This window comes from Athalia rosae, chromosome 7 (assembly GCF_917208135.1).
Source record: "Athalia rosae chromosome 7, iyAthRosa1.1, whole genome shotgun sequence".
In the NCBI taxonomy this organism is placed as follows: domain Eukaryota; kingdom Metazoa; phylum Arthropoda; class Insecta; order Hymenoptera; family Athaliidae; genus Athalia; species Athalia rosae.
In genome coordinates, this window is record NC_064032.1 from 3,684,082 (window position 1) to 3,699,148 (window position 15,067).

At 41.7% G+C, this 15,067-nt stretch overlaps 1 protein-coding gene across 1 annotated transcript in view; it reads right to left on the reverse strand.

The window, feature by feature from the left end:
- Positions 1-15,067, reverse strand: part of LOC105683115 (unconventional myosin-IXAa) — a 182,197-nt gene that overhangs the window by 83,601 nt on the left and 83,529 nt on the right. The window lies entirely within an intron of this gene.

A 15,067-nucleotide genomic window follows, 5' to 3' on the forward strand; every position in this document is an offset into this window, starting at 1 on the left:
CTCAGTTTTTTTTTTTTCCCTCTTTTTTTCCGAATCTTATGTTTCATCGAGTGTATCAAATTACGTTACACGATAATAATACGAACGGACAGGCTTCGTCACTTTGGATAAAAAATGAGAGGGGGGAAAAAGAAAGAGAAGAAGAAGAAGAAAAAAAAATATATATTACTTCGTCCAACGAGGAGCGTGCAGATAATATACACAACGTCGATGTGAATGAGATGAGGAAAAAGAAACCTATCGTCCGCGAAGAATATCAACCCCGCAGGTAAATGATTCGAAATTTAAATAACGACGATGAATTTTTTTTTTTCTTTCCACTCAAAAATGCCGCTAGAATCTACTTTTTTTTTTTTTTTTCTCTAGCTTTCCATTTTTTGTTCTATTCCCTGACAGGTCGTTACAGTTTCAGTTATACCAACTCGCGTTCAGGTATATTATCGCGTTTGATTTGCTGCTGCTGCTGCTGCTGCTGCATCGCACTGAATCTGTACGTCTATTATTTTTACGTAGAGACGTATATATAAATAAGTGAACGCCTCGTATAGGTGAGTACGTACAGTACGTACGTAGGTAAGAAGATACCGAATACCGCAAAGCGTTGTGGGTAATTACTTTATAATAGCTGCAGAACCAACCCGACGTAATTACCACTTTGAAATACACCTCTTTACAAGTTCTTTCCCCTAATTGCTTCACTGACTTTCCGGGCGCCGGAAGGCATATATTTACGTATATCGCACACATACCTATGTACCATTTACTTATTACTGTGATATTACATATTATTATATACGTTTTATAACGCATTATACCGGGCATCGGTTTTGTATATCATCACGTGAAAATATTTCACCGATCGTTTTTAGGGAAAAAATCAAAAAAAATTTTCCGTTTCCAAAGGCCTCGATCTGATTTCCCCCGATTTTTCAGCGAGTCCGAAACGAGCTTTTTTTTTTTTCCTATCGTCCATGTGCATGTAACGAACGCGTATATTACAGAATATAGGTACTTACGATGAGGTACTTAGGAGCGTACAAGTTCAGGTAGGTAACGATCCGTTATACATCTGTGTATCGTGTAACGTGGTGCCTATGCAAAGCTGGCGAAGAAAAAAAAGAGAAAGAGAGAAAAAAAAAAAAAGCGCGCGCTCTCAAAGAGTAACGCAAAAAGGTAGGAGAAATCTATAGCGAGGATTGCCCCGAGGCACTCTAATTACATCGCAGTTACCATCGTCCGCGATGCTTCCGCGGTCCGATACGTCGTCGAGCTCCTGCCGCGCGGCTCGCAGCTTATACCTCTACAAGGTATGCGGGTACGTGCGTAAAGATATGCGACGATGGAAATTTTTGCACTCCGATTGTTCAAGCGATCGGATTTGTCAAAATTCAGAGTTTGAAACGTGTTTTTTTTTTTTTTTCTCTTACTTCATCCCGCATAGTATCCGGGCTGAATCATTTCGAAGGGAACGTCTCGGTACTAGTGCAATGAAAAAATGCATTATAATATTTTATCCTCGTACCATTACACGCGTACCCGAGGTGATGTTCGAATATACCTCGAAGCTCGCGATGATCTCACTACAACGTTGCAATATTGCCGTGTAAATGGGCATACATTATACTCTGTACATATACATATAAGTAAAAGTATGCAGGGGGCATTAGGGGCCCGGTGTACGCACACCGCGCCGATAGACCGCGTATCGCCCAAAGGTAAAATAATATAACGCGCGTGTGTAACAACGCACGGGTAAGGCAAGAAAAGAAAATGGCGTCTTAATGGCAGTAGCCGGTGCACACGAGTAGCAGCTACTACTATACGTACAACTTGAGCTACGTAATGCGCACGGAAAATTCGTCCGTTCCCCTCTTTGCGAATTTTTTTCCTCCTACGGATCCGCTCGTTTTTAACGCGCTAATGTACGTACGGACGAGTGGGAAGAAAATGCGAAAAGAAAAAGTGGAGCAAAAAGAAGAAGAAGAAGAAGAAGAAGAGGAAAAAAAAACCGGAAAAATTCGTTGGAGAAAAATGGCAAAGCTGCGCTGCCGTTGATTTCGCTCGATTTCTGCACGAGAAACGAGTTTCTGATCTACGTCGAATGCGTTCGTATACGAGAGGAAATCAACGGTGAAGTTGGAACGTAAAATTCGACGTTGAGAGAAAAAAAGAAAAAAGCCTAAAATTTCTCGGATGACAATATCGTCGCGTTACACGCTTGCGATACGGAACGCGAATTTGGGCATCGCGCACACGTTCACGTATATCGCAGCTGAATTTTTTTTTCGTCGCTCTTGAAAATTCTCGCGCGATAACACCGACGTACAGCTGACGTTGTTTTACATAATAATTTGCTCGCGCTCGCGTCCGTACGTATACGTATAATATAACCGCGTGAATACGGGTCATAAATTTTCAACAACCGTGGCGTATGATGATGATGATGATGATAAAAAAAGAAAAACAAAAAAAAAAAAGGTAAGAAAAATTAAAAAATAATACAAGATAACTCAAATTGCACAGAAGGCTGAACAAATACGTAACGCGGGTACACGTTCGCGTCTGACGTCACTTTTTTTTTTTACCTTCCACCTAATCTTAATCTTAATCTTTTTCGCCCTAATTTTTCTCTTGCCATATCCTTCGCTTTTTACACCGGAAACTCGGGCACTGCTGAGGCACATTCGAACCGATAATTGAGGGCCCATAAACTAAGAGTTTTTTAATTTGCTCCACGCTTATCGTTACCATCGTATTTTCTACCGTTTTAATTATCACCGTACAATCCTCTTTTCCCTATAGACGAGAGTTCCTTTTTTTTTTCTTTCTGTCTTTGGTTTCTACCATTTCTGTAGCCGAGGTGCGTAATCGTTGCGTATCGCCTCGCGCACGAAAATACATCACACTTTGAAAATTCATCGCGTTAACGAATACGCAATTACATTTAGTTACACGGTATCCACCCGAATACCTACGTATTCAGGTATAACCGTTTCGGGTCATCGTTGGGTCGAATTTGAGGTGTTATTTAACGAGATAATTTGTCTACAAGTATAACCTCCGTTCGAAAGCTCTACCCGCGAGAGGAGCCAAGAGACATTAGCATCGCGTTAGAATCGTACGACGTACACGGTGTGTAACGCAACGTAATTATACACATCGCACGTACACACACCACGTAATACCTGCGGAGATCCGTCCGTCCGTCCGTCCGTCTCTCGGGGTTCGTATAAATTGGTTAATTCGCACACGCAAGCGATTATTCACGTACGATATAATTAACAGGTATACATCTTGTGCGTTTTAATTTAATAAGCACGGAGTCAATTGTCGAATTTTCGTAAAATATAATTTACGGGGTTGTCGTCCGAAAAAAAAAATTCCGCGTTACGCAATCTTTGATTCCGTAGAAAAAGCGTCGCGCGGATGTCGGACGAGTGAAATAAATAGTTGAAATATAAATATGGAGAAAGAGAGAGAGAGGGAGGGAGGAGAAGGAGAAGCTCCTTTTGCGATTTCGAGTACCTACGCGGGGAGAAAAGTGCAGCGCCGCTCGTCCTACGGGAAAGGCTCTCAGCTCGTGCGAGAGGGAGAGAGACGAGAAGGTAGTAAGGAGAAGGGATGACGAGGGGAGGTTGAGGGGCGAAGTGGGGGGTGGGGGGGGGAAAGGAGGCCCTGTTACAGCCGCAGGTTCAGAACTGCTAATTATGTAAATTGCCGGTGTTGCAAATTACCCCCCAGTTTGTGTTCGTTCTACACACAATCCGCACAATCCACATACTGCGGATATATGTATATACATACATATATGTCTACCAGGCGTAGCGTATAATATACGGGGATTGCTGCGGCAGAAAACTACGCGCGGCGGCAGCTCGTAAACCTTGTGAAATCAAATTCTAACCGCACTACGGGATATACGTGGTGTACGTACGTACGTAAGTTCGCTTTGCTTAAGGTCGACATTATTATACGCGCGTACATCCCAACTCTCGATTCATTCCTTCTGTACACAACGATCGTACGATCGACCCGTTCAATTCCATACTTTTGCGCATCTTCTTCCTTGGCAACCGTAAGAAAACTCACGATCTCTGGAATCGTTCGCTTCGTCCGTCCATCGAAAAATTGCCCAACGTTTATATCGAACGCGATGCGAAATTTGGAATATCATCGGCGAGAGGGATCCCGTCCGATTTCCACCCTCGGGAGGAGCGATCGATCGGCCCACACCCGTTGTCAATAGCGTATCGTCGACCGGGTTACGAAAAACATTTCAAAACAAATCGTTTAATTCGAGTATCAGAATCGTCGGGGTTAATGACGGCGATAAACTTCACGAGGTTTCTTCGGGGACCCGGTCCGGGGACCTTAAAGGCTGGGAACAAATTGGACCCGACACACGAAATAGGGACCGAAATGGGTCTCTCCGCGCTCGTCGTTCCCCCGGATTCTCGGAGAGCCCGACGGAAAAGATGACCGGAGTACCCGGGGTCCGGCGTTCCGCGGGGGATACACAGGCATTGGAAACGTTTTTCTGTAAAAGTTTCCTTTTTTTTTTTTCCTTTTTTTTTTCGTTGCTTTTTTATCGAGGGGGTTCTGGATGCTCCCCGAGGGACAGACTTTAAACTCCAGCTTTCCAGGAACAACTCTCGTGTAAAACATCGGTTAAATCGTGGTTACTATATTCAAATGGAAAGAGAGACGAGAAAAAAAAAAAAAAAAGGATCGAATGAAATAAAACAATGCCGTGGAGCGCTCCTAAAGTGTCTGACAAATGTTCCGAGTGTTCGATTGGTCTCGATCCTCCGAAGACGCCAAAGATCCCAGATTTTTCGGAACACCTTCGAACGTGGGTATACACCCTGAATCCCGAAACGGTTATTACACGGAACGTGAAGAGAAACGCCCATTCCGATAAAGGGATTGATTTTCCTCTTTCATTCTTTTTTTTTTTTTGTTTATCGTTTCGGTTTTTTCTCCTCTTCATCCGAGAGGAACTTCGTCCTCGTTCTACCGGATCACGTACGTCTCTAACTGGTTTAATATAACAAGGTGAATTTAGTGTTTACGACTATCGCCAAGTGTCCGGTCGGTGGTCCACCGTTCGCTCTCGTGAGAAGAACCACATCACCGGTATACATATATGTGCAATGTGGACGCGCACACGTACGCAAGTCTCACACGCACCGATGGGGTATACAGATTTATACGAGGCACGGATTTGTAAGAGGTTACACCCCGTCGCCCCGTGTTATTCAAATTGAACATCGCCTAACTTCGCAGCACCGAGATTCGAAGCGATTCGACTATTTCAACTGACTTTGTCGAACGTGTTCGATTCGACGCGGTCGGATCGCGCGAATAAAATCTCCAAAAATTATTCGAGCTTCCGTCGACGAGAGAGAAAAAACTCGGTGAAATTTTCCGGGACGTTCGCTTTAAAAATGAGCCCCGTTCGCTGTCGAGAATTTCAGATTTTCCTCTCGCCTCGCCGAGCGCGGGATTGCAAGTTGTAATGTAATTCGCGATTTTTACGACGCTCGATAAACAGAGAATCGTGCAGCTGAATCGAGAATGGCGGGTAATTTAGACCCTCCACCGAACCCGAAGTCCTCGAAACCCGATCCCTTTTGACTCGGAAAATAAGAGAGAGAGAAAGAAAAAAAAAGATGAACAGTCGAACGGAACCAAATTTTGAGAGTTCGCGCTTCCCCCCCCTTTCGGAGCCCGTGGAGAAATCGAAAATTTTCGAGCGGAAAAAAAAACGCTTCGTAGTCCCGAAAGCGAAACGAGGCGAAAAAAGGACCACAACGATTATACGTGTATATGAATTCCGATTGAAAACTACTTCCTTGAGTTACAACCGACCGAATCTTAACCTGTTGTCCGAGCCAGCCAGTTTCAATTAAAACCCCATACGTTCGTTGTAGCCGTATAATCACGGGGTACAGCTCGACAAAGGCGACTAACAAATACGCGCATAATGATGAATATAAACGGTGTGTAAAATCGTGTGTAAAATCAACGTATGTGTTGAGAAAAAAATATATATATATATACGCCGCGAGAGAAGTAGGTGTATGCAAGGTGTTGTTGCTGGTGTGTGTGCGTGTGTACAATACAGCATCTTCGAGAGTTGAATACGATGCGTGTGGGTTATAATCCGAGGGTATCAAGTTACCGATGAAATAGTGGTACCATTTTGTTTACAATATTGTCGCGGGACGGTCGTGTCTACACTCCTCTTTTTTTTATATACATATATACATATCTCCTCTGTACTTTTTCTCCCCTTTTTCTCTCATTTTCTCCCTACGCTCGACCGTACGTCGAAGAATTACGAGAAATGAATTAAAAAGGGGAATCCGAAAGTCCGACTTCACAATCCACGAACGCTCGAACGGCCGAAAACTCGTAGAAGAGCGATAAAGAGAAGATCCACCGATTTCAACGAGACGAACATCCGCGACGGGATCATCTCGTTGGCTCGAATGATTTTAGTTCACCTTTTTCATTCTCTCATTTTTTCTCCAATTTTACAGGTGACGGTTCTTCGAGCGAATCGAACATCTACGGATTCTCGAAATAGTGTTGGAATGTAAATTTTCGCGTACGTTAAAAAATGGGGGGAAAAAAAATTAAAAAAATTGAGGGGAGAAGAAGAAAAAAAAACAACCAAGGATCTACATCTCTGAGCAAACATGTTGTTAGAGCTGTTAGGAAAGTCTGTAGAAAAACGAGAGGGGAGGAGAAGGAGAAAGAAAGAAAAAAAAAATATTCCGCATATATGTTGGTCGGTTATATTTGCTCATGTATATATGTATATTATGATAGTCGGTTCGCATGCCAGGAACGCATTAAATTGCGAGAGTTGTGTTCCGATCCGGAATCAAAGAAACCTTCATCTTGTACGGATGATTCTCAGTTATTAAATATCTCGGCACATAGCGTCCGCGGCACCAGAACCAATTCAACGATTTTCAAACGATATCCGAAGAAGCGCAAGCTCGCACGGTGGATTCTCTTGTCAATGATTTACCAACGATCGTACCGATCGAATCGAAAACAAAATCGTGATGTCAGTCATTTGTGGTTTCCGCAATTGCGCTGAACATCAGTTTACTCGTCAGTTTGTTCTTGTTGCTGAATTCAGACGACGGATTCCCGTATCTCCGATCGTCAAAATACGCATGAGAACGCCCCGCGAAGCTCGAATGGAATCTCAATTTTTGGGCCCGATCATCGAAAACCAATTTATCGAAAACTGAGTTGAACTATCCGTCGAATCAATTTATCTTCAATTTTTCGCCTAAAATCTAAAAAAAATCCATTACGATTTTATTCATCCCATCGCAATTTTTTTTTTTCATTACTTTCCGATGTCCACTCAGCGAGTTATAAAAACCGATGGGCTTCGGTAAAATTACTTCGGGTCATATAATAGCATATTTTGGGGTGTGCCGGGCTCGCGCGTCGATCCCGGGGTCGCTCCATACGTCGTCAGACCTCTGCAGTGCGCAGGTATGGAATTTTTTTTATTTTTTTTTATGTTTTTTGCGCGTCATTTATATGCACACGTCTCCTCCGCACGGTCGGTATACGCGTATCCGATGCAACGAAACGATACACTCGATAAAAAACGAAAAGCAAAGAAAAAAAAAAAAAAAATATTACCAAATAAAACAAATCACAATTTCGAATTGGTCCGAATCAATTATTGACCTGCGAAATTCTCCGTGCGATTGATTGTTCACCCGAACGGAGACCGGCTACCTTAAAAAAAAAAAAAAAAACATCGAACGAACAAAAAAGAAATAAATTAAATTACAAGTCCCGCCGATGAAAAAAGATAGGAAAAAAAAAAGAAAACTGTCAAAAAATGAAAATAAATTATATAATATCTAATTGAAATCCCACACGCTTTCGGATCAATCGAGAGCGTAGTTTTTGAAACAATATTTTCTCCTCACCTTACTTTCCTTCTAACGATTTTTTTTTTTTTTCATTCTTCCCCGTGATTTTTTATTCATTGGTTCTTACCGAAGAGAAGTTATGTACACCACTTGTACATACGTATATACGTATACGTATATATATATATATACATATGTATCTGACTTTTGTAGCTATAGGTAAATATAGCACTCGAAGCGATGGACCTTTACTTCCATCGCAGCACGTATCCCGTAATTACGGTCAGCGACCATTCATTAAACTGATTACACCAGCTGCCCCCCCCCCCACCCCCACTCCCTCCCCTCGCCCTCTTCTTTTCCAACCTCATGGAGCGGCTAGGGCCTCTCTCTATTCGTACATGTACACCGGTACGTTCTCTTGTGTATTCGTACATTTTCTAACATCGCGATTTGCGTACATACCTGTATAAATGTATACGTATATGTATGTTCTCCCACGTTTCGCCGAGGCGTATCACTTCGGTTTCTCGAGTACGTACGTACGTACGTACGCTCGCATACGCGTATCTCGAAGCGTACCAACCTGCACGCCATTCGGAAATGAAGCTTAGATAAGTTGTGGAGAAAAAAAAAATGGAATGAAATGAGAAAAAAATAAAATAAAATATACGCAAAGCAAAGGAACAAAATCTGGTCATGGATAAGCTAGCATATAGATATAGGTATACGACGAGGATATAGGCGAGGTGAATTGAATGAGGACGGTGATTATATTGTAGAGATTAAATTATTATCATCGAACACCGAGTATATATATGTAAAGGGCGTTTCTAAGTGAAACTAATTTTCAAAAACGACCAGATACGTCGAATAGGAAACTCGATGATTTTCTTTTTTTTCTTTTTTTTATCTCAAACTTTATGACACAAAAAATCCAGATTTTGATTTTACGACGCTATTGAAATATTCTTTGCCTCCGGTAGCTGGAACTTTTTTTTTTTCATCCTCTACGTGTAATGATTTTTCGGGTGGGACTCGGTAACGAACTATAAAAAAAATAAAGAAAGAAAATAAAAACCGTCGAAACTTTTAATTGAAATGGAAAAAAAAGAAATCTAAAAAAAAAACAACAGAAAAGATATGGAGAAATAATACACACGCCATAAAATAACGAGCTGTTGATATATCCTTGGATACGGCGGGGCGCAAGAGACAGAGAAATATATATATAATTTATCTGTACCTAAGTTGAAATCGAAGTATATATCCTGTGCGGATACACGAGCACCCTAGAGGTGTGTGCCTTGGGCCTTGCGGAGAGGTAAGAGAGGTGCTCCTCGATCCTCTTATATTCTTTATATTCTCAGCAGGAGTCGTAACGCGTTCCGGAACAACGTAGCAATTATCAGCCATTTCTCGCAAATAGCTGATGGTTAGTGATAATTATCTTTAGCCGGGACTCTCTGAATTGCTTGTACCAACTACGTTACCGCCTCCTATGGGATATTTCATACCTAACGGGTGTCGAAATCCAACGAATATAAATTAATATCTTCATACCGCCACGTGTATATCGTTTCGATCAACGATCCACGACGGAATACGAGATCGTCGATGATTATTTTTTCTTTTTTGGAAATCTCGTTTTACCGATCACTTTTCTTCTTGTATGATTTTTGATTTTTACAATTGTTACTCGCGAAGAGAAAAAAAAATGACAAAAAGTTCACCGTGTATGTCGTACTTAAGTAGATAAATAAATAAGATTAGTTGTATACACACGGGGTAGGTAGTTTATAATACGATATCACGATTAGGTATTTATGTGCCGGAGTCGGATAGAGCGTCGATGATCGTCGAAACGAGCGTTTATTTCTCTTTTTACCCCGGTACAGTGATTTGAATATCTTCCGCTGTATTCGAAAAATAATAGAGTGAAATTACGGACATTCGAAAGTTAGACAATTTCGGTATTATACCTGAGCTAGGCTCGGAGGGGAAAAAAATGAGAAGATAAAGAGAAACCAGGAAACATCTACAACCTGAAAATCGTTATTATGCTAAACATTTTTTTACCCCCGCAGCACCGACGGGTAATCGATGCAAAAAAAATTCTAGCGTTTGATTCATTTATTCATCTCGATATCTGAATTTCATTTTCGCGTACAATTTTTTTCACTCACACGCACGTCCATTGAATTCAATTAAATTCGACGAAGAAATAAAATTTGCAAAATTCCGCCAAAATGGTTGGATTTCTAAAATTCTATCGATTTTCGAAGGCGTTGACGTACACGTATTCGAAAAAGCTTCGTTGCAGAAACGAATGAATGAAGAAAAAAAAAACCAAAAAACCGTTGCAGCATCGCGAGTCACCGCGGTCGCCATCTCGATGGTATAAGTCACGGTCAAGTTGAAAGCGACGATTTAATGAAACTCTCCTCTTCCTACAAGTTTCTTTGCCATACAAATGTATTCACCTTTCCGCAAATTGATTGGCTACACCCCACGATAATTCAAGATAAACCTCAACGATAGGATTTATTTTACGGCCGATCACGCGTGCCGCGTAAAAAAAAAAAGAAAAAAAGGAAAACGAAAAAAGAATTATTCCCACAGCGATCCGAAGGTATACCGAAAATTGCGCGTGAAAAAACTTTCCCAAAAAAGGAATTTAGAATCGAAGAAAAGGGGGAAAAAAAGTAACTGTTCGACGCGACGCCTGTTCCTGATTAATATGACGATTAATTATAATCTGATTAACGCTACGAATTTATTGTCGGCGCGTACCCGAGGATACAGAAGTGTGCGTTACGTGCGTTGAAATGAAACACGACAATTCACCGCGTGGTAAAATGTGATTGAAAAATCCTTTGAAAAGCTTACGAGTTTATTATCTCGTTGAAATGAATACGTGTGTACGATATAATGGAGATGCGGTTCTGAGATAATATTGCACGACGAAATAAGGGGGAGACTATGCTAATTACGAAGGTCTAATTACACCTGCTTACCTCGCTGACTAATTGTTTCATCGTTGAAAAATAATGGCTTCATATCACGCGAATTCGACTACAGGTACTCTCGGTGTTAACGCTTTTGTACACTTGATTCCTTCGCTTTTCGTTTTCCTTCTTTTTTTTTTTCTCATTCCTATTCGATCGTGTCCTTCGTGGGGAAAAAATTTCGTGGCGGAAACTCTCAACGATACGGTGACAAAAAATAGGAGTGATCAAAAATGAAGGAAAAAAGAATGAACGAAACGCCTGAATAAATTGATAAGAATTTTTTGGCAAAATTTGAAATTGAGTGCCCTCGTCGAGCGACGATGTGTTAAATACCGCCATAAAAGCGCGACAATACCGATGATGAATCGAGCTAATATATGCCCGTGTGCGAAAGAACACAATTTCACCATTATCGTAATCATCATTATCATCATCGCGGTCGTCCTCGTCGTCGATCAGCGACTTTTTACCGTTCGCGCTTTCACACGCGCGCTGCGTTCAAAACGTACAAGAGAACGTTCGCGTTGGGCGAAGCCAAAAAAACGAGAAAAAAAAAAAAAAAAAAATCAAGAGGGAGAAAGAAATCAGTTATCGTTGTTGGTTCAAAAAATTTCGACGCTCGACTCGAGGCCGGTATCGAGGTACGTGGACTAGCGAAGAGAGAACGAAGCGAGTACCTTAACCAGCGTTCTTTGGCACTATATATCAAAAATACAGGTCGGTCAGCAGGTTGGCCATAAGGTCTTGGCCTGGGCTGGACGTACGCGGCCGGTCAGAACGACCGGGTGAATGATCATTCTTGTCTCCACCCACCGAGACTGACAGCATAATCATCGGGTCTACCCCCTTCCATTTTTAAAAAAGTGTAGTTGAACCGCGTTCGGACATACCTACTGTGGGTTATGCTCGCGCGGTGAAACGCGCGTACTCCGAGGATACCCTTGTGTACGCGCCAAAGAAATTTTTCATTCCTAAAAAACGAGGATTTTCTCTTTTCTTTTTTTTTTTGTTTCTCTGCACTTCTCTCCACACCGCCGGATGACCGAGTGAATTATATTCGGGGTAATCTTCTTCGTTTTTTTTCTTGTTTTTTTCTTTTGGTTTCTCAAATTTTTATCCGACGCAATTTTCTGATCCCAAAAGCACGCGCGTCCCTTACGCACGATGTTTTCGCTTCTGGCGTCGATCGATCGACGAGGTTGATCGATCGGCAATTTTGCGAGGCGCCGCGCTCCGCGGTATACATCGCGCGTTAAATAAACATGTTGAATCGGATGTAGATGTGCTGCCGCTCTCGCAATGCGCGTCGCGAGGTGGATAAAAAATCCCCTCGAAAAAGAAAAAGAAAAACTCATCCCCCGATTTAACGTCCGTATGATTTAGATCGGACGAATTTCATTTTCATCGATTATATTCATACGCCTCTGTTGCCCAAGCGTATAACCAACGCTTCGTATAAATCCACTGAATATTTATGCGGTTATTAGATTAATAAAACAATATTCTCATCGTGTTGAATCAACAGCTCTCCGCTTTGTTCATAAATAAAACATGACGTTTTTACGAAACCTATACTTCGAGAACACCTCACCTCGAAAACTCGAAATTTCAGAATTGATCGGAAAGTATTTTCAAAATCACGGCAGGATATTCCCTCCAAAAAAAACTGTCCTGCGAACCAAAAACCTTTTTTTTCCCTAAAAACTGTGAAAAAAATTAAAAAGATACCGAAAGTCCGACGTCGCGATCGAGGTTCCTTTTTTTTCCTCGGTCTTACTCGAATCCCCGTCGAGGGGTTGAGATGTGCAGAGCCACGTCGAGGTAGTGAAAAATAAGTGGTATAAAAAGTGAATAAAGACGTCTTACTCCGTGAATAATACGAGAGAAAATAAAGAATGAGAGAAAAAAGGGGAAGGGAGATGAAAAACAGAAAAAAAAAAAAAAAAAAAAAAAAACGGATCTCCGAGAGGAAGAGGAAGGACCTCGCGGGTCCCGGGTCCCGGGCAAGCAGCGGTACAAGAGAGAGACTGGTCTCGGTGGTATGATCGTGATAAGCAGGTGATAGATGCCACACCAGGTACCACGAGCAGCCTTTCCAGAGACCCCCTTCTAAAAACGAACCACTCCCCTGCACCTTCCAAATCCACCTTAGCGATCACGGACAATGGCTATTTGTTTCTGCCCAGTCCAGCAGCAGCCGCAGGAGCAGCAGCGGGAGCAGGAGGAGCGAGCGAAGCTGCACGAGTCTGGACCACTCGCGCTTTCCTCTTCAATTTCTCGTACCTCCTTCTGTTTTTCTTTTTTTTTTTTTTTTATTCATTCTCGGTATGGGTATACGCACGTAACATATTTTCGTTCGTTTCTTTATCTTCTTTTTTTCCCCCCCCCCCCCCCCGCCATCTCTCTACCCCCCCCGTTCGTTGCAGTCGGTTAAATCACATCGACAGATAATCACAACTTAATTTGCCCCCCGTCGCGAAGTCATAGTAGCCACGGTAGTGTGCTTATAATGTCGAGTCACCGTACCACACTCGAAACATTCTGAATAGCTGTTAGGTGACTTTAGTTTGAAACATCGCACGGGAGTCATCTTCCATTCATTGTATTCAAATTATCCTCTTTTTCCTTTAAGCACGCGGACGACCGATGAATTATTTTTCGAAACTTCGTCCGTAAATTGTTGGGTTTTCGTTTCCGGTCCGTCTTCTTTTTTATTTCAAATGCAGCTTCTTTTGCGAAACATTTTCGGATCGAAGTACGACGTTACCTGTCCGTTGTACCGACGCGAGAAGAGAGGACGAAAAGGAAGAAGAAGAAGAAGAGGAAGAAAAGGAAGAGGAGGAAAAATGAATGAGAATAAATCATCGACGGTAGGTTATTAAGTTTTCAAAAAGTAGGGATAATTATTTTCACGTACTTTCCATATATCGATCCGGCTCGAGAATATGATGCAATATAAACGAAAACGGGAGCCGTGAGGAGGGCAGCTTTCGGAGATGTTACAGAAAGAGAGGGAGGAGCGCGAGAAGGAGGAGGAGGAGGAGGATGAGGATGGTACATAAGTGGAGGTAAAGAAATCGCGTTTTATGTTGTAAGAAATGACCATCTATCAAAATTAAGTGATCAAAACCTTACGAAACGCGAGTGCTTTCATCGAGCACAACCATAAATGGTACTATATATATGTATACATATATATATATATGTACCCGAATTGAGGGGCCCTAACCGTCAGGTTCGACGTTCTATCGAAACATCCACCGAGGGCAATATAAAATGATTTACGCAAAGGAATCATCCCGCAGACTACATAACACCGTGGGTAGTTTCGGACATCGGACGATACATCAAAGTCCGTACGATCGAGATTCGGCTCCATTATATAACCTCGGCCACATTAATCCGGATGTTCTTCCCTCCCACCCTGCACCACCCGCGATAAGGAAAAAAAAAAGGATCCAATAAAAACTGAAAATTCCTAGACAATCGAAAGAATTTTCTTTTTATTTTCTCTCTTCCCACCCTTCGAATGTGACAATGTTTGAAAATTTTCGAATAAAGTTACGTACGTTAGGGTCTCGTGGATGGATTGAATAATTTCAACCTCTTTATCTTGGAGATCTTGATCAAGACGTTTACACTTGAGCTTGAACGCGATAAGATTCGTTGAAGGTTTTGACCATATTTTACAAGAGACTCGGAGTCCCTAATTTTTCTCAGTTTCTCTTCGTCGTTCCACCGAATGTTTTTATGCTTTTTCTTTAATTTTTCATTTATTTTCTCTCCGTCTCTTATTCTTCCCTTCTCGGAGATAATGGCGATGGTGATTATACGCGTGTATATATGTATAAGGTATGTATATAAATGTATATACACGTCCTCGGATAGAAAGATATCAGGTTACTCGTAGTGACGATAAAATAATTGTCTCCTTAAAACCATCAGCGAAGGGTTATTATAAGATTTAACGAATACGATTAATTCGAAAGATTTCCAGGGAGGGCTCGGAAGATAAAAAAAAGAAAAAAAAAATGGAAAACTTAGAAAAAGAGATGAAGAGATCCTTAAGGACTTTATTAAACGTTGATTGGTACACGTGGATATCAAATTCCTAACGAAATAGAATTTAGTGCACATAAA